The 27,905-nt window shown below is 39.4% G+C and overlaps 1 pseudogene; it reads right to left on the bottom strand.

Moving 5' to 3' along the window:
- Positions 1-5,091: 5,091 nt before the first annotated feature.
- Positions 5,092-27,905, bottom strand: part of LOC135533835 (cullin-associated NEDD8-dissociated protein 1-like) — a 37,126-nt pseudogene continuing 14,312 nt past the window's right edge.

A 27,905-nucleotide genomic window follows, 5' to 3' on the forward strand; every position in this document is an offset into this window, starting at 1 on the left:
GTGATAGGGTGGGGGGTCATAATGCTTTATAATGGCCTTAGGGTGGGGGGGGGTCATAATGCTTTATAATGGCCTTAGGGTGGGGGGTCATAATGCATTATAATGGCTTTAGGGTGGGGGGTCATAATGCTTTATAATGGCTTTAGGGTGGGGGGTCATAATGCTTTATAATGGCTTTAGGGTGGGGGGGGTCATAATGCATTATAATGGCTTTAGGGTGGGGGGGGTCATAATGCATTATAATGGCCTTATGGTGGGGGGGGGTCATAATGCTTTATAATGGCTTTAGGGTGGGGGGGTCATAATGCATTATAATGGCTTTCGTGTGATAGGGTGGGGGTCATAATGCTTTATAATGGCCTTAGGGTGGGGGTCATAATGCATTATAATGGCCTTAGGGTGGGGGGGGTCATAATGCTTTATAATGGCCTTAGGGTGGGGGGTCATAATGCTTTATAATGGCCTTAGGGTGGGGGGTCATAATGCTTTATAATGGCCTTAGGGTGGGGGGGGTCATAATGCATTATAATGGCCTTAGGGGTGGGGGGTCATAATGCTTTATAATGGCCTTAGGGTGGGGGGTCATAATGCTTTATAATGGCCTTAGGGTGGGGGTCATAATGCATTATAATGGCCTTAGGGTGGGGGGTCATAATGCTTTATAATGGCCTTAGGGTGGGGGGGTCATAATGCTTTATAATGGCCTTAGGGTGGGGGGGGTCATAATGCATTATAATGGCTTTAGGGGGTCATAATGGGGGTCATAATGCTTTATAATGGCCTTAGGGTGGGGGGTCATAATGCATTATAATGGCTTTAGGGTGGGGGGGAGTCATGCATTATAATGGCCTTAGAGTGGGGGGGGTCATAATGCATTATAATGGCCTTAGGGTGGGGGGAGTCATAATGCATTATAATGGCCTTAGGGTGGGGGGGGTCATAATGCTTTGTAATGGCCTTAGGGTGGGGGGTCATAATGCATTATAATGGCCTTAGGGTGGGGGGTCATAATGCATTATAATGGCCTTAGGGTGGGGGGGTCATAATGCTTTATAATGGCCTTAGGGTGGGGGGTCATAATGCATTATAATGGCCTTAGGGTGGGGGTCATAATGCTTTATAATGGCCTTAGGGTGGGGGGGGTCATAATGCATTATAATGGCCTTAGGGTGGGGGGGTCATAATGCTTTATAATGGCCTTAGGGTGGGGGTCATAATGCATTATAATGGCCTTAGGGTGGGGGGGTCATAATGCTTTATAATGGCCTTAGGGTGGGGGGGTCATAATGCTTTATAATGGCCTTAGGGTGGGGGGGTCATAATGCATTATAATGGCCTTAGGGTGGGGGGTCATAATGCTTTATAATGGCCTTAGGGTGGGGGGTCATAATGCTTTATAATGGCCTTAGGGTGGGGGGGTCATAATGCATTATAATGGCCTTAGGGTGGGGGGGTCATAATGCTTTATAATGGCCTTAGGGTGGGGGGGTCATAATGCTTTATAATGGCCTTAGGGTGGGGGGGTCATAATGCATTATAATGGCCTTAGGGTGGGGGGGTCATAATGCTTTATAATGGCCTTAGGGTGGGGGGGGGGTCATAATGCATTATAATGGCCTTAGGGTGGGGGGGGGTCATAATGCTTTATAATGGCCTTAGGGTGGGGGGGGTCATAATGCATTATAATGGCCTTAGGGTGGGGGGGTCATAATGCATTATAATGGCCTTAGGGTGGGGGGGGTCATAATGCATTATAATGGCCTTAGGGTGGGGGGTCATAATGCTTTATAATGGCCTTAGGGTGGGGGGGGGGTCATAATGCATTATAATGGCCTTAGGGTGGGGGGTCATAATGCTTTATAATGGCCTTAGGGTGGGGGGTCATAATGCATTATAATGGCCTTAGGGTGGGGGGGTCATAATGCTTTATAATGGCCTTAGGGTGGGGGGTCATAATGCATTATAATGGCCTTAGGGTGGGGGGTCATAATGCTTTATAATGGCCTTAGGGTGGGGGGGTCATAATGCATTATAATGGCCTTAGGGTGGGGGGGGGTCATAATGCTTTATAATGGCCTTAGGGTGGGGGGGTCATAATGCATTATAATGGCCTTAGGGTGGGGGGGGGGGGTCATAATGCTTTATAGTGGCCTTAGGGTGGGGGGTCATAATGCATTATAATGGCTTTCTTGTGATAGGGTGGGGGGGGTCATAATGCATTATAATGGCTTTAGGGTGGGGGGGGTCATAATGCATTATAATGGCTTTAGGGTGGGGGGGTCATAATGCTTTATAATGGCTTTAGGGTGGGGGGATCATAATGCTTTAATGGCTTTAGTGTGATAGGGTGGGGGGGTCATAATGCATTATAATGGCCTTAGGGTGGGGGGGGGTCATAATGCATTATAATGGCTTTAGGCTGGGGGGGTCATAATGCTTTATAATGGCCTTAGGGTGGGGGGTCATAATGCTTTATAATGGCCTTAGGGTGGGGGGGGTCATAATGCTTTATAATGGCCTTAGGGTGGGGGGGGTCATAATGCATTATAATGGCCTTAGGGTGGGGGGGTCATAATGCTTTATAATGGCCTTAGGGTGGGGGGGTCATAATGCATTATAATGGCCTTAGGGGTGGGGGGGTCATAATGCTTTATAGTGGCCTTAGGGTGGGGGGGTCATAATGCATTATAATGGCTTTCGTGTGATAGGGTGGGGGGGGTCATAATGCATTATAATGGCCTTAGGGTGGGGGGTCATAATTCATTATAATGGCCTTAGGGTGGGGGGAGTCATAATGCATTATAATGGCTTTAGGGTGATATATTAGGGTGGGGGGGTCATAATGCATTATAATGGCTTTAGTGTGATATATTAGGGGGTCTTAATGCATTATGTCGGCTTTAGGGTTTATTTTTTTTATTTTACCTTTATTTAACTAGGCAAGTCGGTTAAGAACAAATTCTTATTTTCAATGACGGCCTAGGAACAGTGGGTTAACTGCCTGTTCAGGGGCAGAACGACAGAGTTGTACCTTGTCAGCTCGGGAGTTTGAACTCGCAACCTTCCGGTTACTGGTGTGATATATTAGGGGGTCTTAATGCATTATGACGGCTTTAAGGCTGGGATCATCAACTTGATTCAGCTGCAGGCCAATTACAAAGTATGTTGTTCAGATGGTTGGGGGGCCGGGAACATAATCCCAAAAATAATTAGCAGACTGCAAATTGACCGCAAGACGTCCTAACAGATATATTTTAAACTTTGCCTACGTTTATATATAATCTTGTGTTTTCTCTGCGTGGGAATACTTGGAACCGGTTTACAAAATTAAAATCACTTGGAGCTGATTTCCTGGTGGCTGATGTAAAAGGGCTTTATAAATATGATTTGAGTTTTTTAAATGTCCCGACAATAAATGCAAAATAAAGCCACTCGTGGGACGCCAGTTGGGGAACCCTGCTTCAGTATTACAACCTTAGTCTGAAATGGATCACAAAAAAAATAAATCTATGACTAAGTGAAAACAGGTTTAAGACGTTTTTGCGAATGTATTGAAAAGAAACATACAGACCATTTGCTTTGTAGAAATTGAGCTCTGGGGGATCCTGTTTTCCATTGATCATCCTTGAGATGTTTCTACAACTTGATTGTCGGTCTACTTGTGGTAATTGATTGGACATGATTTGGAAAGGCAACACATCTGCCTATATAAAGGTCCCACAGTTGACAGTGGAAAAACCAAGCCACAAGGTCCACGGAGTTGTCCGTGAGAAACGGGATTGTGTCACGAGACAAATCTGGAGAACGGCACCAAAACATTTGCTGAATTGATCGTCCCCAAGAACAGTGGGGACTTCAATAAATAAACTTTGGAACCACCAAGACTTCCTAGTGCCGTCCTCCCGTCCGAACTGAGCAATTCGGGGGGAAGGGCCTTGGTCAGGGAGATGACTATGGACCTGATGGTCACTCTGACAGCTTCCCTACAGTTGAGCATGGTGGTGGCAGTGACTGGGGAAGGATTGAACGGAGCAAAATATAGAGATCCTTGATGAAAACCTGCTCCGGAGCGCTCAGGGCCTCCGACTGGGGCAAAGGTTCACCTTCCAACAGGACAACGCAGGAGAGGCTTCGGTACAAGTGTCTGAATGTCCCTGAGTGGCCCAGTCAGAGCCCGGACTTGAACCCAATCGAACATCTCTGGAGAGATCTGAAAATGGCTGTGCAGTGACGCTCCCCATCCAACTTGACAGAGCTTGAGAGGATCTGCAGAGAAGAATGGGAAAAACTCCCCAAATAGAGGTGTGTCAAGCTTGTAGCGTCATACCTATGACGACTCGAGGCTGTAATTGCTGCCGAAGGTGCTTCAACAAAGTACTGAGTAAAGGGTCTGAATACTTATGTAAATGTGATATTTAAGATTATTTTGAATCGTTTTGTAAAAATGAATTTAAAAAAAAAAAACGTTTTGCGTTGTCATTATGTGCTATTGTGATGTCATTATGTGCTATTGTGATGTCATTATGGGGTATTGTGTGGAGATTGATGAGGGAAAAACTATTTAATCCATTTTAGAATAAGGCTGTAAGGTAACAAAATGTGGAAAAAGTCAAGGGGTCTGAATACTTTCCAGAATGCCCTGTATATTAGTAGGGGGCTGTAATGCATTATGCAAGTCTTACATGTTACACACTAGACGATGCACAGTTAAATGAACAAAACGTTTGTTTATTTGCAATGTATTCACGGAGAATACTGTATCAATATCACAGCCCTACCAAAATGGCACTGAATACCACTGGCCTTAAAGTCCTTGATCAGTAGGCACGTTTTCATCTCAACGTTGATTAAGGCAGATGAATAATTGCCATTGATTAGGCCCTACGACATCCCGACTAGCCAATAAGGCACGTTTTCAACTCAACTTTCAAGGCAGAATATAAATAATTTCAGTGGCAGTGAATACGGCCTATGACAGTCATACAATTTTGCATCTAGCCAAAAATGCTGGGCATTGGCTTCGGTTTCTGTTCTATTTTAAAGAATAACTTCAAATTATCCTGGGAGGGTGTCCCCTCCTATCGTTTGGTTCTAACTGGTGTCCATGCTTTCCACTGTGCTGGAGCGTGTGTCTCCCTGAATGCTCTCTAAGATGGAGGCCATCTCTGCGTTGGTGCGTATCTGGTTGGCAAAGTCGGCCATGGCAGGACTCTTCTCCACCTCGCTGATAGAGAGCAAGGCTGCCACGGCCCTCATCGCTGAACGACGCAGCTCCTCCTGCTTCTCAAACTCCTGCTTCACTGACCCCGCCTTCACCTGGGACGACGATAGGAGAAGCAAATGTTATGTAAGCGCTGTCATCTTTTATTGGCAACGTTAACGTAAATACAGTGAGCTCAAAGTATTGTGCTATTTTGGAGTCACTTTAAAAAAATTTTTTTTTAAATAAGAATAGAATGTTTCTAAACACTTCTACATTCATGTGGATGCTACCATGGTTACGGATAACCCTGAATTAATCGTGAATAATGATGAGTGAGAAAGTTACAGACAAATATTGTACCCCCGAGACATGCTAACCACTTACCATTACAATAACTGGGGAGGTTGCCAGACCTTACAGGTAATTTTATGTGGTGTACAGAGATGAGGTAGTCATTTAAATATCATGTTAAACACTATTGCACATAGAGCTATGTGTTCACAGCACTAAACTAACAGGTTAAATGAACTAACGGGTTGTAACTATGTGTTCACAGCTCTAAACTAACAGGTTAAATTAACTAACAAGTTGTAACTACAGTATGTGTTCACAGCTCTAAACTAACCGGTTAAACTAACTAATGGGTTGTAACTATGTGTTCACAGCTCTAAACTAACAGGTTAAATTAACTAACGGGTTGTAACTATGTGTTCACAGCACTAAACTAACAGGTTAAATGAACTAACAAGTTGTAACTATGTGTTCACAGCACTAAACTAACAGGATAAATGAACTAACAGGTTAAATGAACTAACAGGTTGTAACTATGTGTTCACAGCACTAAACTAACAGGTTAAATTAACTAACAGGTTAAATTAACTAACAGGTTAAATTAACTAACAGGTTAAATGAACTAACGGGTTGTAGCTACGTGTTCACAGCTCTAAACTAACAGGTTGTAACTATGTGTTCACAGCACTAAACTAATAGGATAAATGAACTAACAGGTTAAATTAACTAACGGGTTGTAACTATGTGTTCACAGCACTAAACTAACAGGTTAAATGAACTAACGGGTTGTAGCTGTGTGTTCACACCTCTAAACTAACAGGTTAAATAAACTAACGGGTTAAATGAACTAACGGGTTAAATGAACTAACAGGTTAAATGAACTAAAGGGTTGTAGCTATGTGTTCACAGCACTAAACTAACAGGTTAAATGAACTAACGGGTTAAATGAACTAACAGGTTAAATGAACTAACAGGTTAAATGAACTAACGGGTTGTAGCTATGTGTTCACAGCACTAAACTAACAGGTTAAATGAACTAACGGGTTGTAGCTGTGTGTTCACACCTCTAAACTAACAGGTTAAATGAACTAACGGGTTAAATGAACTAACGGGTTGTAGCTATGTGTTCACAGCACTAAACTAACAGGTTAAATGAACTAACAGGTTGAATGAACTAATGGGTTGTAGCTGTAGTGTTCACAGCTCTAAACTAACAGGTTAAATTAACTAACAGGTTGTAGCTATGTGTTCACACCTCTAAACTAACAGGTTGTAGCTGTAGTGTTCACAGCACTAAACTAACAGGTTGTAGCTATGTGTTCACAGCACTAAACTAACGGGTTGTAGCTATGTGTTCACATGAACTAACAGGTTAAATGAACTAATGGGTTGTAGCTGTAGTGTTCACAGCACTAAACTAACAGGTTAAATGAACTAACGGGTTGTAGCTATGTGTTCACAGCTCTAAACTAACAGGTTGTAGCTATGTGTTCACAGCTCTAAACTAACAGGTTGTAGCTATGTGTTCACAGCACTAAACTAACAGGTTGAATGAACTAACGGGTTGTAGCTGTAGTGTTCACAGCTCTAAACTAACAGGTTAAATGAACTAACGGGTTGTAGCTGTAGTGTTCACAGCTCTAAACTAACAGGTTGTAATTATGTGTTCACAGCACTAAACTAACAGGTTGTAACTATGTGTTTACAGCACTAAACTAATAGGATAAATGAACTAACAGGTTGTAGCTGTGTGTTCACAGCACTAAACTAACAGGTTAAATGAACTAACAGGTTAAATGAACTAACGGGTTGTAGCTGTAGTGTTCACAGCTCTAAACTAACAGGTTAAATGAACTAACGGGTTGTAGCTATGTGTTCACAGCACTAAACTAACAGGTTAAATGAACTAACGGGTTGTAGCTATGTGTTCACAGCACTAAACTAACAGGTTAAATGAACTAACGGGTTGTAGCTGTGTGTTCACACCTCTAAACTAACAGGTTAAATGAACTAACGGGTTGTAGCTGTAGTGTTCGCAGCTCTAAACTAACAGGTTAAATGAACTAACGGGTTGTAGCTGTCGTGTTCGCAGCTCTAAACTAACAGGTTAAATGAACTAACGGGTTGTAGCTGTCGTGTTCACAGCTCTAAACTAACAGGTTGTAGCTATGTGTTCACAGCTCTAAACTAACAGGTTAAATGAACTAACAAGTTGTAGCTGTAGTGTTCACAGCTCTAAACTAACAGGTTAAATGAACTAACGGGTTGTAGCTGTAGTGTTCACAGCTCTAAACTAACAGGTTAAATGAACTAACGGGTTGTAGCTGTAGTGTTCACAGCTCTAAACTAACAGCTTAAATGAACTAACGGGTTGTAGCTGTAGTGTTCACAGCTCTAAACTAACAGGTTAAATGAACTAACAGTTTAAATGAACTAACAGGTTAAATGAACTAACAGGTTAAATGAACTAACGGGTTGTAGCTACGTGTTCACAGCTCTAAACTAACAGGTTGTAATTATGTGTTCACAGCACTAAACTAACAGGTTGTAACTATGTGTTTACAGCACTAAACTAATAGGATAAATGAACTAACAGGTTAAATTAACTAACGGGTTGTAACTATGTGTTCACAGCACTAAACTAACAGGTTAAATGAACTAACAAGTTGTAGCTGTAGTGTTCACAGCACTAAACTAACAGGTTAAATGAACTAACAGGTTAAATGAACTAACGGGTTGTAGCTGTAGTGTTCACAGCTCTAAACTAACAGGTTAAATGAACTAACGGGTTGTAGCTATGTGTTCACAGCACTAAACTAACAGGTTAAATGAACTAACGGGTTGTAGCTGTAGTGTTCGCAGCTCTAAACTAACAGGTTAAATGAACTAACGGGTTGTAGCTGTCGTGTTCGCAGCTCTAAACTAACAGGTTAAATGAACTAACGGGTTGTAGCTGTCGTGTTCACAGCTCTAAACTAACAGGTTGTAGCTATGTGTTCACAGCTCTAAACTAACAGGTTAAATGAACTAACAAGTTGTAGCTGTAGTGTTCACAGCTCTAAACTAACAGGTTAAATGAACTAACAGGTTAAATGAACTAACGGGTTGTAGCTATGTGTTCACAGCACTAAACTAACAGGTTAAATGAACTAACGGGATGTAGCTGTAGTGTTCACAGCTCTAAACTAACAGGTTAAATGAACTAACGGGTTGTAGCTATGTGTTCACAGCACTAAACTAACAGGTTAAATGAACTAACGGGTTGTAGCTGTGTGTTCACACCTCTAAACTAACAGGTTAAATGAACTAACGGGTTGAATGAACTAATGGGTTGTAGCTGTAGTGTTCACAGCTCTAAACTAACAGGTTAAATGAATTAACTGGTTAAATGAACTAACGGGTTAAATGAACTAATGGGTTGTAGCTGTAGTGTTCACAGCACTAAACTAACATGTTAAATGAACTAACATGTTGTAGCTATGTGTTCACAGCTCTAAACCAACAGGTTGTAGCTATGTGTTCACAGCACTAAACTAACGGGTTGTAGCTATGTGTTCACATGAATTAACTGGTTAAATGAACTAACGGGTTAAATGAACTAATGGGTTGTAGCTGTAGTGTTCACAGCACTAAACTAACATGTTAAATGAACTAACATGTTGTAGCTATGTGTTCACAGCTCTAAACTAACAGGTTGTAGCTATGTGTTCACAGCACTAAACTAACGGGTTGTAGCTGTGTGTTCACACCTCTAAACTAACAGGTTAAATTAACTAACGGGTTAAATGAACTAACGGGTTGTAGCTATGTGTTCACAGCACTAAACTAACAGGTTAAATGAACTAATGGGTTGTAGCTGTAGTGTTCACAGCTCTAAACTAAAAGGTTAAATGAACTAACGGGTTGTAGCTATGTGTTCACAGCACTAAACTAACAGGTTAAATGAACTAACGGGTTGTAGCTGTGTGTTCACACCTCTAAACTAACAGGTTAAATGAACTAACGGGTTAAATGAACTAACGGGTTGTAGCTATGTGTTCACAGCACTAAACTAACAGGTTAAATGAACTAACGGGTTGAATGAACTAATGGGTTGTAGCTGTAGTGTTCACAACTCTAAACTAACAGGTTAAATGAACTAATGGGTTGTAGCTGTAGTGTTCACAGCTCTAAACTAACAGGTTAAATGAATTAACTGGTTAAATGAACTAACGGGTTAAATGAACTAACAGGTTGTAGCTATGTGTTCACAGCAGTAAACTAACAGGTTAAATGAACTAACAGGTTGTAGCTACGTGTTCACAGCTCTAAACTAACAGGTTGTAACTATGTGTTCACAGCACTAAACTAATAGGATAAATGAACTAACAGGTTAAATGAACTAACGGGTTGTAGCTATGTGTTCACAGCACTAAACTAACAGGTTAAATTAACTAACGGGTTAAATGAACTAACGGGTTGTAGCTATGTGTTCACAGCACTAAACTAACAGGTTAAATGAATTAACTGGTTAAATGAACTAACGGGTTAAATGAACTAATGGGTTGTAGCTGTAGTGTTCACAGCACTAAACTAACATGTTAAATGAACTAACATGTTGTAGCTATGTGTTCACAGCTCTAAACCAACAGGTTGTAGCTATGTGTTCACAGCACTAAACTAACGGGTTGTAGCTATGTGTTCACATGAATTAACTGGTTAAATGAACTAACGGGTTAAATGAACTAATGGGTTGTAGCTGTAGTGTTCACAACTCTAAACTAACAGGTTAAATGAACTAATGGGTTGTAGCTGTAGTGTTCACAGCTCTAAACTAACAGGTTAAATGAATTAACTGGTTAAATGAACTAACGGGTTAAATGAACTAACAGGTTGTAGCTATGTGTTCACAGCAGTAAACTAACAGGTTAAATGAACTAACAGGTTGTAGCTACGTGTTCACAGCTCTAAACTAACAGGTTGTAACTATGTGTTCACAGCACTAAACTAATAGGATAAATGAACTAACAGGTTAAATGAACTAACGGGTTGTAGCTATGTGTTCACAGCACTAAACTAACAGGTTAAATTAACTAACGGGTTAAATGAACTAACGGGTTGTAGCTATGTGTTCACAGCACTAAACTAACAGGTTAAATGAATTAACTGGTTAAATGAACTAACGGGTTAAATGAACTAATGGGTTGTAGCTGTAGTGTTCACAGCACTAAACTAACATGTTAAATGAACTAACATGTTGTAGCTATGTGTTCACAGCTCTAAACCAACAGGTTGTAGCTATGTGTTCACAGCACTAAACTAACGGGTTGTAGCTATGTGTTCACATGAATTAACTGGTTAAATGAACTAACGGGTTAAATGAACTAATGGGTTGTAGCTGTAGTGTTCACAGCACTAAACTAACATGTTAAATGAACTAACATGTTGTAGCTATGTGTTCACAGCTCTAAACTAACAGGTTGTAGCTATGTGTTCACAGCACTAAACTAACGGGTTGTAGCTGTGTGTTCACACCTCTAAACTAACAGGTTAAATTAACTAACGGGTTAAATGAACTAACGGGTTGTAGCTATGTGTTCACAGCACTAAACTAACAGGTTAAATGAACTAATGGGTTGTAGCTGTAGTGTTCACAGCTCTAAACTAAAAGGTTAAATGAACTAACGGGTTGTAGCTATGTGTTCACAGCACTAAACTAACAGGTTAAATGAACTAACGGGTTGTAGCTGTGTGTTCACACCTCTAAACTAACAGGTTAAATGAACTAACGGGTTAAATGAACTAACGGGTTGTAGCTATGTGTTCACAGCACTAAACTAACAGGTTAAATGAACTAACGGGTTGAATGAACTAATGGGTTGTAGCTGTAGTGTTCACAACTCTAAACTAACAGGTTAAATGAACTAATGGGTTGTAGCTGTAGTGTTCACAGCTCTAAACTAACAGGTTAAATGAATTAACTGGTTAACTGAACTAACGGGTTAAATGAACTAACAGGTTGTAGCTATGTGTTCACAGCAGTAAACTAACAGGTTAAATGAACTAACAGGTTGTAGCTACGTGTTCACAGCTCTAAACTAACAGGTTGTAACTATGTGTTCACAGCACTAAACTAATAGGATAAATGAACTAACAGGTTAAATGAACTAATGGGTTGTAGCTATGTGTTCACAGCACTAAACTAACAGGTTAAATTAACTAACGGGTTAAATGAACTAACGGGTTGTAGCTATGTGTTCACAGCACTAAACTAACAGGTTAAATGAACTAACGGGTTGTAGCTGTAGTGTTCACAGCTCTAAACTAACAGGTTAAATGAACTAACGGGTTGTAGCTATGTGTTCACAGCACTAAACTAACAGGTTAAATGAACTAACGGGTTGTAGCTGTGTGTTCACACCTCTAAACTAACAGGTTAAATGAACTAACGGGTTAAATGAACTAACGGGTTGTAGCTATGTGTTCACAGCACTAAACTAACAGGTTAAATGAACTAACGGGTTGAATGAACTAATGGGTTGTAGCTGTAGTGTTCACAACTCTAAACTAACAGGTTAAATGAACTAATGGGTTGTAGCTGTAGTGTTCACAGCTCTAAACTAACAGGTTAAATGAATTAACTGGTTAAATGAACTAACGGGTTGTAGCTATGTGTTCACAGCAGTAAACTAACAGGTTAAATGAACTAACAGGTTGTAGCTACGTGTTCACAGCTCTAAACTAACAGGTTGTAACTATGTGTTCACAGCACTAAACTAATAGGATAAATGAACTAACAGGTTAAATTAACTAACGGGTTGTAACTATGTGTTCACAGCACTAAACTAACAGGTTGTAGCTGTAGTGTTCACAGCACTAAACTAACAGGTTAAATGAACTAACGGGTTGTAGCTGTAGTGTTCACAGCTCTAAACTAACAGGTTAAATGAACTAACGGGTTGTAGCTGTAGTGTTCACAGCACTAAACTAACAGGTTAAATGAACTAACGGGTTGTAGCTATGTGTTCACAGCACTAAACTAACAGGTTAAATGAACTAACAGGTTAAAGGAACTAACGGGTTGTAGCTGTAGTGTTCACAGCTCTAAACTAACAGGTTAAATGAACTAACGGGTTGTAGCTATGTGTTCACAGCACTAAACTAACAGGTTAAATGAACTAACGGGTTGTAGCTGTGTGTTCACACCTCTAAACTAACAGGTTAAATAAACTAACGGGTTAAATGAACTAACGGGTTGTAGCTATGTGTTCACAGCACTAAACTAACAGGTTAAATGAACTAACGGGTTGTAGCTGTGTGTTCACACCTCTAAACTAACAGGTTAAATGAACTAACGGGTTAAATGAACTAACGGGTTGTAGCTATGTGTTCACAGCACTAAACTAACAGGTTAAATGAACTAACGGGTTGTAGCTGTAGTGTTCACAGCTCTAAACTAACAGGTTAAATGAACTAACGGGTTGTAGCTGTAGTGTTCACAGCTCTAAACTAACAGGTTAAATGAACTAACGGGTTGTAGCTGTAGTGTTCACAGCTCTAAACTAACAGGTTAAATGAACTAACGGGTTGTAGCTATGTGTTCACAGCTCTAAACTAACAGGTTAAATGAACTAACGGGTTGTAACTATGTGTTCACAGCTCTAAACTAACAGGTTGTAGCTATGTGTTCACAGCACTAAACTAACGGGTTGTAGCTGTGTGTTCACACCTCTAAACTAACAGGTTAAATGAACTAACGGGTTAAATGAACTAACGGGTTGTAGCTGTGTGTTCACACCTCTAAACTAACAGGTTAAATTAACTAACGGGTCAAATGAACTAACGGGTTGTAGCTATGTGTTCACAGCACTAAACTAACAGGTTAAATGAACTAACGGGTTGTAGCTGTAGTGTTCACAGCTCTAAACTAACAGGTTAAATGAACTAACAGGTTGTAGCTGTGTGTTCACACCTCTAAACTAACAGGTTAAATGAACTAACGGGTTAAATGAACTAACGGGTTGTAGCTATGTGTTCACAGCACTAAACTAACAGGTTAAATGAACTAAAGGGTTGAATGAACTAATGGGTTGTAGCTGTAGTGTTCACAACTCTAAACTAACAGGTTAAATGAACTAATGGGTTGTAGCTGTAGTGTTCACAGCTCTAAACTAACAGGTTAAATGAATTAACTGGTTAAATGAACTAACAGGTTAAATGAACTAACAGGTTGTAGCTATGTGTTCACAGCAGTAAACTAACAGGTTAAATGAACTAACAGGTTGTAGCTACGTGTTCACAGCTCTAAACTAACAGGTTGTAACTATGTGTTCACAGCACTAAACTAATAGGATAAATGAACTAACGGGTTGTAGCTATGTGTTCACAGCACTAAACTAACAGGTTGTAGCTGTAGTGTTCACAGCACTAAACTAACAGGTTAAATGAACTAACAGGTTAAATGAACTAACGGGTTGTAGCTATGTGTTCACAGCACTAAACTAACAGGTTAAATGAACTAACGGGTTGTAGCTATGTGTTCACAGCACTAAACTAACAGGTTACATGAACTAACAGGTTAAATGAACTAACGGGTTGTAGCTGTAGTGTTCACAGCTCTAAACTAACAGGTTAAATGAACTAACGGGTTGTAGCTATGTGTTCACAGCACTAAACTAACAGGTTAAATGAACTAACGGGTTGTAGCTGTGAGTTCACACCTCTAAACCAACAGGTTAAATGAACTAACGGGTTGTAGCTGTAGTGTTCGCAGCTCTAAACTAACAGGTTAAATTAACTAACGGGTTGTAGCTGTGTGTTCACACCTCTAAACTAACAGGTTAAATGAACTAACGGGTTGTAGCTGTAGTGTTCGCAGCTCTAAACTAACAGGTTAAATGAACTAACGGGTTGTAGCTGTGTGTTCACACCTCTAAACTAACAGGTTAAATGAACTAACGGGTTGTAGCTGTAGTGTTCGCAGCTCTAAACTAACGGGTTGTAACTATGTGTTCACACCTCTAAACTAACAGGTTAAATGAACTAACAGGTTGTAGCTGTAGTGTTCGCAGCTCTAAACTAACAGGTTAAATGAACTAACGGGTTGTAGCTGTCGTGTTCACAGCTCTAAACTAACAGGTTGTAGCTATGTGTTCACAGCTCTAAACTAACAGGTTAAATGAACTAACGGGTTGTAGCTGTAGTGTTCACAGCTCTAAACTAACAGGTTAAATGAACTAACGGGTTGTAGCTGTCGTGTTCACAGCTCTAAACTAACAGGTTGTAACTATGTGTTCACAGCACTAAACTAACAGGTTAAATTAACCAACAGGTTAAATTAACTAACAGGTTAAATTAACTAACAGGTTAAATGAACTAACGGGTTGTAGCTGTGTGTTCACACCTCTAAACTAACAGGTTAAATTAACTAACGGGTCAAATGAACTAACGGGTTGTAGCTATGTGTTCACAGCACTAAACTAACAGGTTAAATGAACTAACGGGTTGTAGCTGTAGTGTTCACAGCTCTAAACTAACAGGTTAAATGAACTAACAGGTTGTAGCTGTGTGTTCACACCTCTAAACTAACAGGTTAAATGAACTAACGGGTTAAATGAACTAACGGGTTGTAGCTATGTGTTCACAGCACTAAACTAACAGGTTAAATGAACTAAAGGGTTGAATGAACTAATGGGTTGTAGCTGTAGTGTTCACAACTCTAAACTAACAGGTTAAATGAACTAATGGGTTGTAGCTGTAGTGTTCACAGCTCTAAACTAACAGGTTAAATGAATTAACTGGTTAAATGAACTAACGGGTTAAATGAACTAACAGGTTGTAGCTATGTGTTCACAGCAGTAAACTAACAGGTTAAATGAACTAACAGGTTGTAGCTACGTGTTCACAGCTCTAAACTAACAGGTTGTAACTATGTGTTCACAGCACTAAACTAATAGGATAAATGAACTAACGGGTTGTAGCTATGTGTTCACAGCACTAAACTAACAGGTTGTAGCTGTAGTGTTCACAGCACTAAACTAACAGGTTAAATGAACTAACAGGTTAAATGAACTAACGGGTTGTAGCTATGTGTTCACAGCACTAAACTAACAGGTTAAATGAACTAACGGGTTGTAGCTATGTGTTCACAGCACTAAACTAACAGGTTACATGAACTAACAGGTTAAATGAACTAACGGGTTGTAGCTGTAGTGTTCACAGCTCTAAACTAACAGGTTAAATGAACTAACGGGTTGTAGCTATGTGTTCACAGCACTAAACTAACAGGTTAAATGAACTAACGGGTTGTAGCTGTGAGTTCACACCTCTAAACCAACAGGTTAAATGAACTAACGGGTTGTAGCTGTAGTGTTCGCAGCTCTAAACTAACAGGTTAAATTAACTAACGGGTTGTAGCTGTGTGTTCACACCTCTAAACTAACAGGTTAAATGAACTAACGGGTTGTAGCTGTAGTGTTCGCAGCTCTAAACTAACAGGTTAAATGAACTAACGGGTTGTAGCTGTGTGTTCACACCTCTAAACTAACAGGTTAAATGAACTAACGGGTTGTAGCTGTAGTGTTCGCAGCTCTAAACTAACGGGTTGTAACTATGTGTTCACACCTCTAAACTAACAGGTTAAATGAACTAACAGGTTGTAGCTGTAGTGTTCGTAGCTCTAAACTAACAGGTTAAATGAACTAACGGGTTGTAGCTGTCGTGTTCACAGCTCTAAACTAACAGGTTGTAGCTATGTGTTCACAGCTCTAAACTAACAGGTTAAATGAACTAACGGGTTGTAGCTGTAGTGTTCACAGCTCTAAACTAACAGGTTAAATGAACTAACGGGTTGTAGCTGTCGTGTTCACAGCTCTAAACTAACAGGTTGTAACTATGTGTTCACAGCACTAAACTAACAGGTTAAATTAACCAACAGGTTAAATTAACTAACAGGTTAAATTAACTAACAGGTTAAATGAACTAACGGGTTGTAGCTACGTGTTCACAGCTCTAAACTAACAGGTTGTAACTATGTGTTCACAGCACTAAACTAACAGGTTAAATGAACTAACAAGTTGTAGCTGTAGTGTTCACAGCTCTAAACTAACAGGTTAAATGAACTAACAGGTTAAATGAACTAAAGGGTTGTAGCTATGTGTTCACAGCACTAAACTAACAGGTTAAATGAACTAACGGGTTGTAGCTGTAGTGTTCACAGCTCTAAACTAACAGGTTAAATGAACTAACGGGTTGTAGCTATGTGTTCACAGCACTAAACTAACAGGTTAAATGAACTAACGGGTTGTAGCTGTGTGTTCACACCTCTAAACTAACAGGTTAAATGAACTAACGGGTTGAATGAACTAATGGGTTGTAGCTGTAGTGTTCACAGCTCTAAACTAACAGGTTAAATTAATTAACTGGTTAAATGAACTAACGGGTTGTAGCTGTAGTGTTCACAGCTCTAAACTAACAGGTTAAATGAACTAACAGGTTGTAGCTGTGTGTTCACACCTCTAAACTAACAGGTTAAATGAACTAACGGGTTAAATGAACTAACGGGTTGTAGCTATGTGTTCACAGCACTAAACTAACAGGTTAAATGAACTAAAGGGTTGAATGAACTAATGGGTTGTAGCTGTAGTGTTCACAACTCTAAACTAACAGGTTAAATGAACTAATGGGTTGTAGCTGTAGTGTTCACAGCTCTAAACTAACAGGTTAAATGAATTAACTGGTTAAATGAACTAACGGGTTAAATGAACTAACAGGTTGTAGCTATGTGTTCACAGCAGTAAACTAACAGGTTAAATGAACTAACAGGTTGTAGCTACGTGTTCACAGCTCTAAACTAACAGGTTGTAACTATGTGTTCACAGCACTAAACTAATAGGATAAATGAACTAACGGGTTGTAGCTATGTGTTCACAGCACTAAACTAACAGGTTGTAGCTGTAGTGTTCACAGCACTAAACTAACAGGTTAAATGAACTAACAGGTTAAATGAACTAACGGGTTGTAGCTATGTGTTCACAGCACTAAACTAACAGGTTAAATGAACTAACGGGTTGTAGCTATGTGTTCACAGCACTAAACTAACAGGTTACATGAACTAACAGGTTAAATGAACTAACGGGTTGTAGCTGTAGTGTTCACAGCTCTAAACTAACAGGTTAAATGAACTAACGGGTTGTAGCTATGTGTTCACAGCACTAAACTAACAGGTTAAATGAACTAACGGGTTGTAGCTGTGAGTTCACACCTCTAAACCAACAGGTTAAATGAACTAACGGGTTGTAGCTGTAGTGTTCGCAGCTCTAAACTAACAGGTTAAATTAACTAACGGGTTGTAGCTGTGTGTTCACACCTCTAAACTAACAGGTTAAATGAACTAACGGGTTGTAGCTGTAGTGTTCGCAGCTCTAAACTAACAGGTTAAATGAACTAACGGGTTGTAGCTGTGTGTTCACACCTCTAAACTAACAGGTTAAATGAACTAACGGGTTGTAGCTGTAGTGTTCGCAGCTCTAAACTAACGGGTTGTAACTATGTGTTCACACCTCTAAACTAACAGGTTAAATGAACTAACAGGTTGTAGCTGTAGTGTTCGCAGCTCTAAACTAACAGGTTAAATGAACTAACGGGTTGTAGCTGTCGTGTTCACAGCTCTAAACTAACAGGTTGTAGCTATGTGTTCACAGCTCTAAACTAACAGGTTAAATGAACTAACGGGTTGTAGCTGTAGTGTTCACAGCTCTAAACTAACAGGTTAAATGAACTAACGGGTTGTAGCTGTCGTGTTCACAGCTCTAAACTAACAGGTTGTAACTATGTGTTCACAGCACTAAACTAACAGGTTAAATTAACCAACAGGTTAAATTAACTAACAGGTTAAATTAACTAACAGGTTAAATGAACTAACGGGTTGTAGCTACGTGTTCACAGCTCTAAACTAACAGGTTGTAACTATGTGTTCACAGCACTAAACTAACAGGTTAAATGAACTAACAAGTTGTAGCTGTAGTGTTCACAGCTCTAAACTAACAGGTTAAATGAACTAACAGGTTAAATGAACTAAAGGGTTGTAGCTATGTGTTCACAGCACTAAACTAACAGGTTAAATGAACTAACGGGTTGTAGCTGTAGTGTTCACAGCTCTAAACTAACAGGTTAAATGAACTAACGGGTTGTAGCTATGTGTTCACAGCACTAAACTAACAGGTTAAATGAACTAACGGGTTGTAGCTGTGTGTTCACACCTCTAAACTAACAGGTTAAATGAACTAACGGGTTGAATGAACTAATGGGTTGTAGCTGTAGTGTTCACAGCTCTAAACTAACAGGTTAAATTAATTAACTGGTTAAATGAACTAACGGGTTAAATGAACTAATGGGTTGTAGCTGTAGTGTTCACAGCACTAAACTAACATGTTAAATGAACTAACAGGTTGTAGCTATGTGTTCACAGCTCTAAACCAACAGGTTGTAGCTATGTGTTCACAGCACTAAACTAACGGGTTGTAGCTATGTGTTCACATGAACTAACAGGTTAAATGAACTAATGGGTTGTAGCTGTAGTGTTCACAGCACTAAACTAACAGGTTAAATGAACTAACGGGTTGTAGCTATGTGTTCACAGCTCTAAACTAACAGGTTGTAGCTATGTGTTCACAGCACTAAACTAACGGGTTGTAGCTGTGTGTTCACACCTCTAAACTAACAGGTTAAATGAACTAACGGGTTAAATGAACTAACGGGTTGTAGCTGTAGTGTTCCTAGCTCTAAACTAACAGGTTAAATGAACTAACGGGTTGTAGCTATGTGTTCACAGCACTAAACTAACAGGTTAAATGAACTAACGGGTTGTAGCTGTGTGTTCACACCTCTAAACTAACAGGTTAAATGAACTAACGGGTTAAATGAACTAACGGGTTGTAGCTATGTGTTCACAGCACTAAACTAACAGGTTAAATGAACTAACGGGTTGTAGCTGTAGTGTTCACAGCTCTAAACTAACAGGTTAAATGAACTAACGGGTTGTAGCTATGTGTTCACAGCACTAAACTAACAGGTTAAATGAACTAACGGGTTGAATGAACTAATGGGTTGTAGCTGTAGTGTTCACAACTCTAAACTAACAGGTTAAATGAACTAATGGGTTGTAGCTGTAGTGTTCACAGCTCTAAACTAACAGGTTAAATGAATTAACTGGTTAAATGAACTAACGGGTTAAATGAACTAACAGGTTGTAGCTATGTGTTCACAGCACTAAACTAACAGGTTAAATGAACTAACAGGTTGTAGTTACGTGTTCACAGCTCTAAACTAACAGGTTGTAACTATGTGTTCACAGCACTAAACTAATAGGATAAATGAACTAACAGGTTAAATTAACTAACGGGTTGTAACTATGTGTTCACAGCACTAAACTAACAGGTTAAATTAACTAACAGGTTAAATGAACTAACAGGTTGTAGCTATGTGTTCACAGCACTAAACTAACAGGTTAAATGAACTAACAGGTTGTAGCTACGTGTTCACAGCTCTAAACTAACAGGTTGTAACTATGTGTTCACAGCACTAAACTAACAGGTTAAATGAACTAACAAGTTGTAGCTGTAGTGTTCACAGCTCTAAACTAACAGGTTAAATGAACAAACAGGTTAAATGAACTAACGGGTTGTAGCTATGTGTTCACAGCACTAAACTAACAGGTTAAATGAACTAACGGGTTGTAGCTATGTGTTCACAGCACTAAACTAACAGGTTAAATGAACTAACGGGTTGTAGCTGTGTGTTCACGCCTCTAAACTAACAGGTTAAATGAACTAACTGGTTAAATGAACTAACGGGTTAAATGAACTAATGGGTTGTAGATGTAGTGTTCACAGCACTAAACTAACATGTTAAATGAACTAACAGGTTGTAGCTATGTGTTCACAGCTCTAAACCAACAGGTTGTAGCTATGTGTTCACAGCACTAAACTAACGGGTTGTAGCTATGTGTTCACATGAACTAACAGGTTAAATGAACTAATGGGTTGTAGCTGTAGTGTTCACAGCACTAAACTAACAGGTTAAATGAACTAACGGGTTGTAGCTATGTGTTCACAGCTCTAAACTAACAGGTTGTAGCTATGTGTTCACAGCACTAAACTAACGGGTTGTAGCTGTGTGTTCACACCTCTAAACTAACAGGTTAAATGAACTAACGGGTTAAATGAACTAACGGGTTGTAGCTGTAGTGTTCCCAGCTCTAAACTAACAGGTTAAATGAACTAACGGGTTGTAGCTATGTGTTCACAGCACTAAACTAACAGGTTAAATGAACTAACGGGTTGTAGCTGTGTGTTCACACCTCTAAACTAACAGGTTAAATGAACTAACGGGTTAAATGTACTAACGGGTTGTAGCTATGTGTTCACAGCACTAAACTAACAGGTTAAATGAACTAACGGGTTGTAGCTGTGTGTTCACACCTCTAAACTAACAGGTTAAATGAACTAACGGGTTAAATGAACTAACGGGTTGTAGCTATGTGTTCACAGCACTAAACTAACAGGTTAAATGAACTAACGGGTTGAATGAACTAATGGGTTGTAGCTGTAGTGTTCACAACTCTAAACTAACAGGTTAAATGAACTAATGGGTTGTAGCTGTAGTGTTCACAGCTCTAAACTAACAGGTTAAATGAATTAACTGGTTAAATGAACTAACGGGTTAAATGAACTAACAGGTTGTAGCTATGTGTTCACAGCACTAAACTAACAGGTTAAATTTACATTTACATTACATTTAAGTCATTTAGCAGACGCTCTTATCCAGAGCGACTTACAATGAACTAACAGGTTGTAGCTACGTGTTCACAGCTCTAAACTAACAGGTTGTAACTATGTGTTCACAGCACTAAACTAATAGGATAAATGAACTAACAAGTTGTAGCTGTAGTGTTCACAGCTCTAAACTAACAGGTTAAATGAACTAACAGGTTAAATGAACTAACAGGTTGTAGCTATGTGTTCACAGCACTAAACTAACAGGTTAAATGAACTAACAGGTTGTAGCTACGTGTTCACAGCTCTAAACTAACAGGTTGTAACTATGTGTTCACAGCACTAAACTAACAGGTTAAATGAACTAACAAGTTGTAGCTGTAGTGTTCACAGCTCTAAACTAACAGGTTAAATGAACTAACAGGTTAAATGAACTAACGGGTTGTAGCTATGTGTTCACAGCACTAAACTAACAGGTTAAATGAACTAACGGGTTGTAGCTGTAGTGTTCACAGCTCTAAACTAACAGGTTAAATGAACTAACGGGTTGTAGCTATGTGTTCACAGCACTAAACTAACAGGTTAAATGAACTAACGGGTTGTAGCTGTGTGTTCACACCTCTAAACTAACAGGTTAAATGAACTAACGGGTTGAATGAACTAATGGGTTGTAGCTGTAGTGTTCACAGCTCTAAACTAACAGGTTAAATGAATTAACTGGTTAAATGAACTAACGGGTTAAATGAACTAATGGGTTGTAGCTGTAGTGTTCACAGCACTAAACTAACATGTTAAATGAACTAACAGGTTGTAGCTATGTGTTCACAGCTCTAAACCAACAGGTTGTAGCTATGTGTTCACAGCACTAAACTAACGGGTTGTAGCTATGTGTTCACATGAACTAACAGGTTAAATGAACGAATGGGTTGTAGCTGTAGTGTTCACAGCACTAAACTAACAGGTTAAATGAACTAACGGGTTGTAGCTATGTGTTCACAGCTCTAAACTAACAGGTTGTAGCTATGTGTTCACAGCACTAAACTAACGGGTTGTAGCTGTGTGTTCACACCTCTAAACTAACAGTTTAAATGAACTAACGGGTTAAATGAACTAACGGGTTGTAGCTGTAGTGTTCCCAGCTCTAAACTAACAGGTTAAATGAACTAACAGGTTGTAGCTATGTGTTCACAGCACTAAACTAACAGGTTAAATGAACTAACAGGTTGTAGCTATGTGTTCACAGCTCTAAACTAACAGATTGTAGCTGTAGTGTTCACAGCACTAAACTAACGGGTTGTAGCTATGTGTTCACAGCACTAAACTAACAGGTTAAATGAACTAACGGGTTGTAGCTATGTGTTCACAGCTCTAAACTAACAGGTTGTAGCTATGTGTTCACAGCTCTAAACTAACAGGTTGTAGCTATGTGTTCACAGCACTAAACGAACATGTTGTAGCTATGTGTTCACAGCACTAAACTAACAGGTTAAATGAACTAACGGGTTGTAGCTATGTGTTCACAGCTCTGAACTAACAGGTTGTAGCTATGTGTTCACAGCTCTAAACTAACAGGTTGTAGCTATGTGTTCACAGCACTAAACGAACAGGTTGTAGCTATGTGTTCCCAGCTCTAAACTAACAGGTTAAATGAACTAACGGGTTGAATGAACTAATGGGTTGTAGCTGTAGTGTTCACAACTCTAAACTAACAGGTTAAATGAACTAATGGGTTGTAGCTGTAGTGTTCACAGCTCTAAACTAACAGGTTAAATGAATTAACTGGTTAAATGAACTTACGGGTTAAATGAACTAACAGGTTGTAGCTATGTGTTCACAGCACTAAACTAACAGGTTAAATGAACTAACAGGTTGTAGCTATGTGTTCACAGCTCTAAACTAACAGGTTGTAGCTATGTGTTCACAGCACTAAACTAACGGGTTGTAGCTATGTGTTCACATGAACTAAACTAACAGGTTAAATGAACTAACGGGTTGTAGCTGTAGTGTTCACAGCTCTAAACTAACAGGTTAAATGAACTAACGGGTTGTAGCTATGTGTTCACAGCACTAAACTAACAGGTTAAATGAACTAACGGGTTGTAGCTGTGTGTTCACACCTCTAAACTAACAGGTTAAATGAACTAACGGGTTGAATGAACTAATGGGTTGTAGCTGTAGTGTTCACAGCTCTAAACTAACAGGTTAAATGAATTAACTGGTTAAATGAACTAACGGGTTAAATGAACTAATGGGTTGTAGCTGTAGTGTTCACAGCACTAAACTAACATGTTAAATGAACTAACAGGTTGTAGCTATGTGTTCACAGCTCTAAACCAACAGGTTGTAGCTATGTGTTCACAGCACTAAACTAACGGGTTGTAGCTATGTGTTCACATGAACTAACAGGTTAAATGAACTAATGGGTTGTAGCTGTAGTGTTCACAGCACTAAACTAACAGGTTAAATGAACTAACGGGTTGTAGCTATGTGTTCACAGCTCTAAACTAACAGGTTGTAGCTATGTGTTCACAGCACTAAACTAACGGGTTGTAGCTGTGTGTTCACACCTCTAAACTAACAGGTTAAATGAACTAACGGGTTAAATGAACTAACGGGTTGTAGCTGTAGTGTTCCCAGCTCTAAACTAACAGGTTAAATGAACTAACGGGTTGTAGCTATGTGTTCACAGCACTAAACTAACAGGTTAAATGAACTAACAGGTTGTAGCTATGTGTTCACAGCTCTAAACTAACAGATTGTAGCTGTAGTGTTCACAGCACTAAACTAACGGGTTGTAGCTATGTGTTCACAGCACTAAACTAACAGGTTAAATGAACTAACGGGTTGTAGCTATGTGTTCACAGCTCTAAACTAACAGGTTGTAGCTATGTGTTCACAGCTCTAAACTAACAGGTTGTAGCTATGTGTTCACAGCACTAAACGAACATGTTGTAGCTATGTGTTCCCAGCTCTAAACTAACAGGTTAAATGAACTAACGGGTTGAATGAACTAATGGGTTGTAGCTGTAGTGTTCACAACTCTAAACTAACAGGTTAAATGAACTAATGGGTTGTAGCTGTAGTGTTCACAGCTCTAAACTAACAGGTTAAATGAATTAACTGGTTAAATGAACTAACGGGTTAAATGAACTAACAGGTTGTAGCTATGTGTTCACAGCACTAAACTAACAGGTTAAATGAACTAACAGGTTGTAGCTATGTGTTCACAGCTCTAAACTAACAGGTTGTAGCTATGTGTTCACAGCACTAAACTAACGGGTTGTAGCTATGTGTTCACATGAACTAAACTAACAGGTTAAATGAACTAACGGGTTGAATGAACTAACGGGTTGTAGCTGTAGTGTTCCCAGCTCTAAACTAACAGGTTAAATGAACTAACGGGTTGTAGCTGTCGTGTTCACAGCTCTAAACTAACAGGTTAAATGAACTAACGGGTTGAATGAACTAATGGGTTGTAGCTATGTGTTCACAGCACTAAACTAACAGGTTAAATGAACTAACGGGTTGTAGCTGTGTGTTCACACCTCTAAACTAACAGGTTAAATGAACTAACGGGTTGTAGCTGTCGTGTTCACAGCTCTAAACTAACAAGTTCAATGAACTAACGGATTAAATGAACTAACGGGTTGTAGCTGTAGTGTTCACAGCTCTAAACTAACAGGTTAAATGAATTAACTGGTTAAATGAACTTACGGGTTAAATGAACTAACAGGTTGTAGCTATGTGTTCACAGCACTAAACTAACAGGTTAAATGAACTAACAGGTTGTAGCTATGTGTTCACAGCTCTAAACTAACAGGTTGTAGCTATGTGTTCACAGCACTAAACTAACGGGTTGTAGCTATGTGTTCACATGAACTAAACTAACAGGTTAAATGAACTAACGGGTTGTAGCTGTAGTGTTCACAGCTCTAAACTAACAGGTTAAATGAACTAACGGGTTGTAGCTATGTGTTCACAGCACTAAACTAACAGGTTAAATGAACTAACGGGTTGTAGCTGTGTGTTCACACCTCTAAACTAACAGGTTAAATGAACTAACGGGTTGAATGAACTAATGGGTTGTAGCTGTAGTGTTCACAGCTCTAAACTAACAGGTTAAATGAATTAACTGGTTAAATGAACTAACGGGTTAAATGAACTAATGGGTTGTAGCTGTAGTGTTCACAGCACTAAACTAACATGTTAAATGAACTAACAGGTTGTAGCTATGTGTTCACAGCTCTAAACCAACAGGTTGTAGCTATGTGTTCACAGCACTAAACTAACGGGTTGTAGCTATGTGTTCACATGAACTAACAGGTTAAATGAACTAATGGGTTGTAGCTGTAGTGTTCACAGCACTAAACTAACAGGTTAAATGAACTAACGGGTTGTAGCTATGTGTTCACAGCTCTAAACTAACAGGTTGTAGCTATGTGTTCACAGCACTAAACTAACGGGTTGTAGCTGTGTGTTCACACCTCTAAACTAACAGGTTAAATGAACTAACGGGTTAAATGAACTAACGGGTTGTAGCTGTAGTGTTCCCAGCTCTAAACTAACAGGTTAAATGAACTAACGGGTTGTAGCTATGTGTTCACAGCACTAAACTAACAGGTTAAATGAACTAACAGGTTGTAGCTATGTGTTCACAGCTCTAAACTAACAGATTGTAGCTGTAGTGTTCACAGCACTAAACTAACGGGTTGTAGCTATGTGTTCACAGCACTAAACTAACAGGTTAAATGAACTAACGGGTTGTAGCTATGTGTTCACAGCTCTAAACTAACAGGTTGTAGCTATGTGTTCACAGCTCTAAACTAACAGGTTGTAGCTATGTGTTCACAGCACTAAACGAACATGTTGTAGCTATGTGTTCACAGCACTAAACTAACAGGTTGTAGCTATGTGTTCACAGCTCTAAACTAACAGGTTGTAGCTATGTGTTCACAGCACTAAACGAACAGGTTGTAGCTATGTGTTCCCAGCTCTAAACTAACAGGTTAAATGAACTAACGGGTTGAATGAACTAATGGGTTGTAGCTATGTGTTCACAGCTCTAAACTAACAGGTTGTAGCTATGTGTTCACAGCTCTAAACTAACAGGTTGTAGCTATGTGTTCACAGCACTAAACGAACAGGTTGTAGCTATGTGTTCCCAGCTCTAAACTAACAGGTTAAATGAACTAACGGGTTGAATGAACTAATGGGTTGTAGCTGTAGTGTTCACAACTCTAAACTAACAGGTTAAATGAACTAATGGGTTGTAGCTGTAGTGTTCACAGCTCTAAACTAACAGGTTAAATGAATTAACTGGTTAAATGAACTAACGGGTTAAATGAACTAACAGGTTGTAGCTATGTGTTCACAGCACTAAACTAACAGGTTAAATGAACTAACAGGTTGTAGCTATGTGTTCACAGCTCTAAATTAACAGGTTGTAGCTATGTGTTCACAGCACTAAACTAACGGGTTGTAGCTATGTGTTCACATGAACTAAACTAACAGGTTAAATGAACTAACGGGTTGAATGAACTAACGGGTTGTAGCTGTAGTGTTCCCAGCTCTAAACTAACAGGTTAAATGAACTAACGGGTTGTAGCTGTCGTGTTCACAGCTCTAAACTAACAGGTTAAATGAACTAACGGGTTGAATGAACTAATGGGTTGTAGCTATGTGTTCACAGCACTAAACTAACAGGTTAAATGAACTAACGGGTTGTAGCTGTGTGTTCACACCTCTAAACTAACAGGTTAAATGAACTAACGGGTTGTAGCTGTCGTGTTCACAGCTCTAAACTAACAAGTTCAATGAACTAACGGATTAAATGAACTAACGGGTTGTAGCTATGTGTTCACAGCACTAAACTAACAGGTTAAATGGACTAACAGGTTGTAGCTATGTGTTCACAGCTCTAAACTAACAGATTGTAGCTGTAGTGTTCACAGCACTAAACTAACGGGTTGTAGCTATGTGTTCCCAGCACTAAACTAACAGGTTAAATGAACTAACGGGTTGTAGCTATGTGTTCACAGCTCTAAACTAACAGGTTGTAGCTATGTGTTCACAGCTCTAAACTAACAGGTTGTAGCTATGTGTTCACAGCACTAAACGAACAGGTTGTAGCTATGTGTTCACAGCACTAAACTAACAGGTTAAATGAACTAACGGGTTGTAGCTGTGTGTTCACACCTCTAAACAAACAGGTTAAATGAACTAACGGGTTGTAGCTGTAGTGTTCGCAGCTCTAAACTAACAGGTTAAATGAACTAACGGGTTGTAGCTGTAGTGTTCACAGCTCTAAACTAACAGGTTAAATGAACTAACGGGTTAAATTAACTAACGGGTTAAATTAACTAACAGGTTGTAGCTATGTGTTCACAGCACTAAACTAACAGGTTAAATGAACTAACAGGTTGTAGCTATGTGTTCACACCTCTAAACTAACAGGTTGTAGCTGTAGTGTTCACAGCACTAAACTAACAGGTTGTAGCTATGTGTTCACAGCACTAAACTAATGGGTTGTAGCTATGTGTTCACATGAACTAACAGGTTAAATGAACTAATGGGTTGTAGCTGTAGTGTTCACAGCACTAAACTAACAGGTTAAATTAACTAACGGGTTGTAGCTATGTGTTCACAGCTCTAAACTAACA

Source organism: Oncorhynchus masou, unplaced genomic scaffold (assembly GCF_036934945.1).
Source record: "Oncorhynchus masou masou isolate Uvic2021 unplaced genomic scaffold, UVic_Omas_1.1 unplaced_scaffold_2697, whole genome shotgun sequence".
NCBI lineage: Eukaryota > Metazoa > Chordata > Actinopteri > Salmoniformes > Salmonidae > Oncorhynchus > Oncorhynchus masou.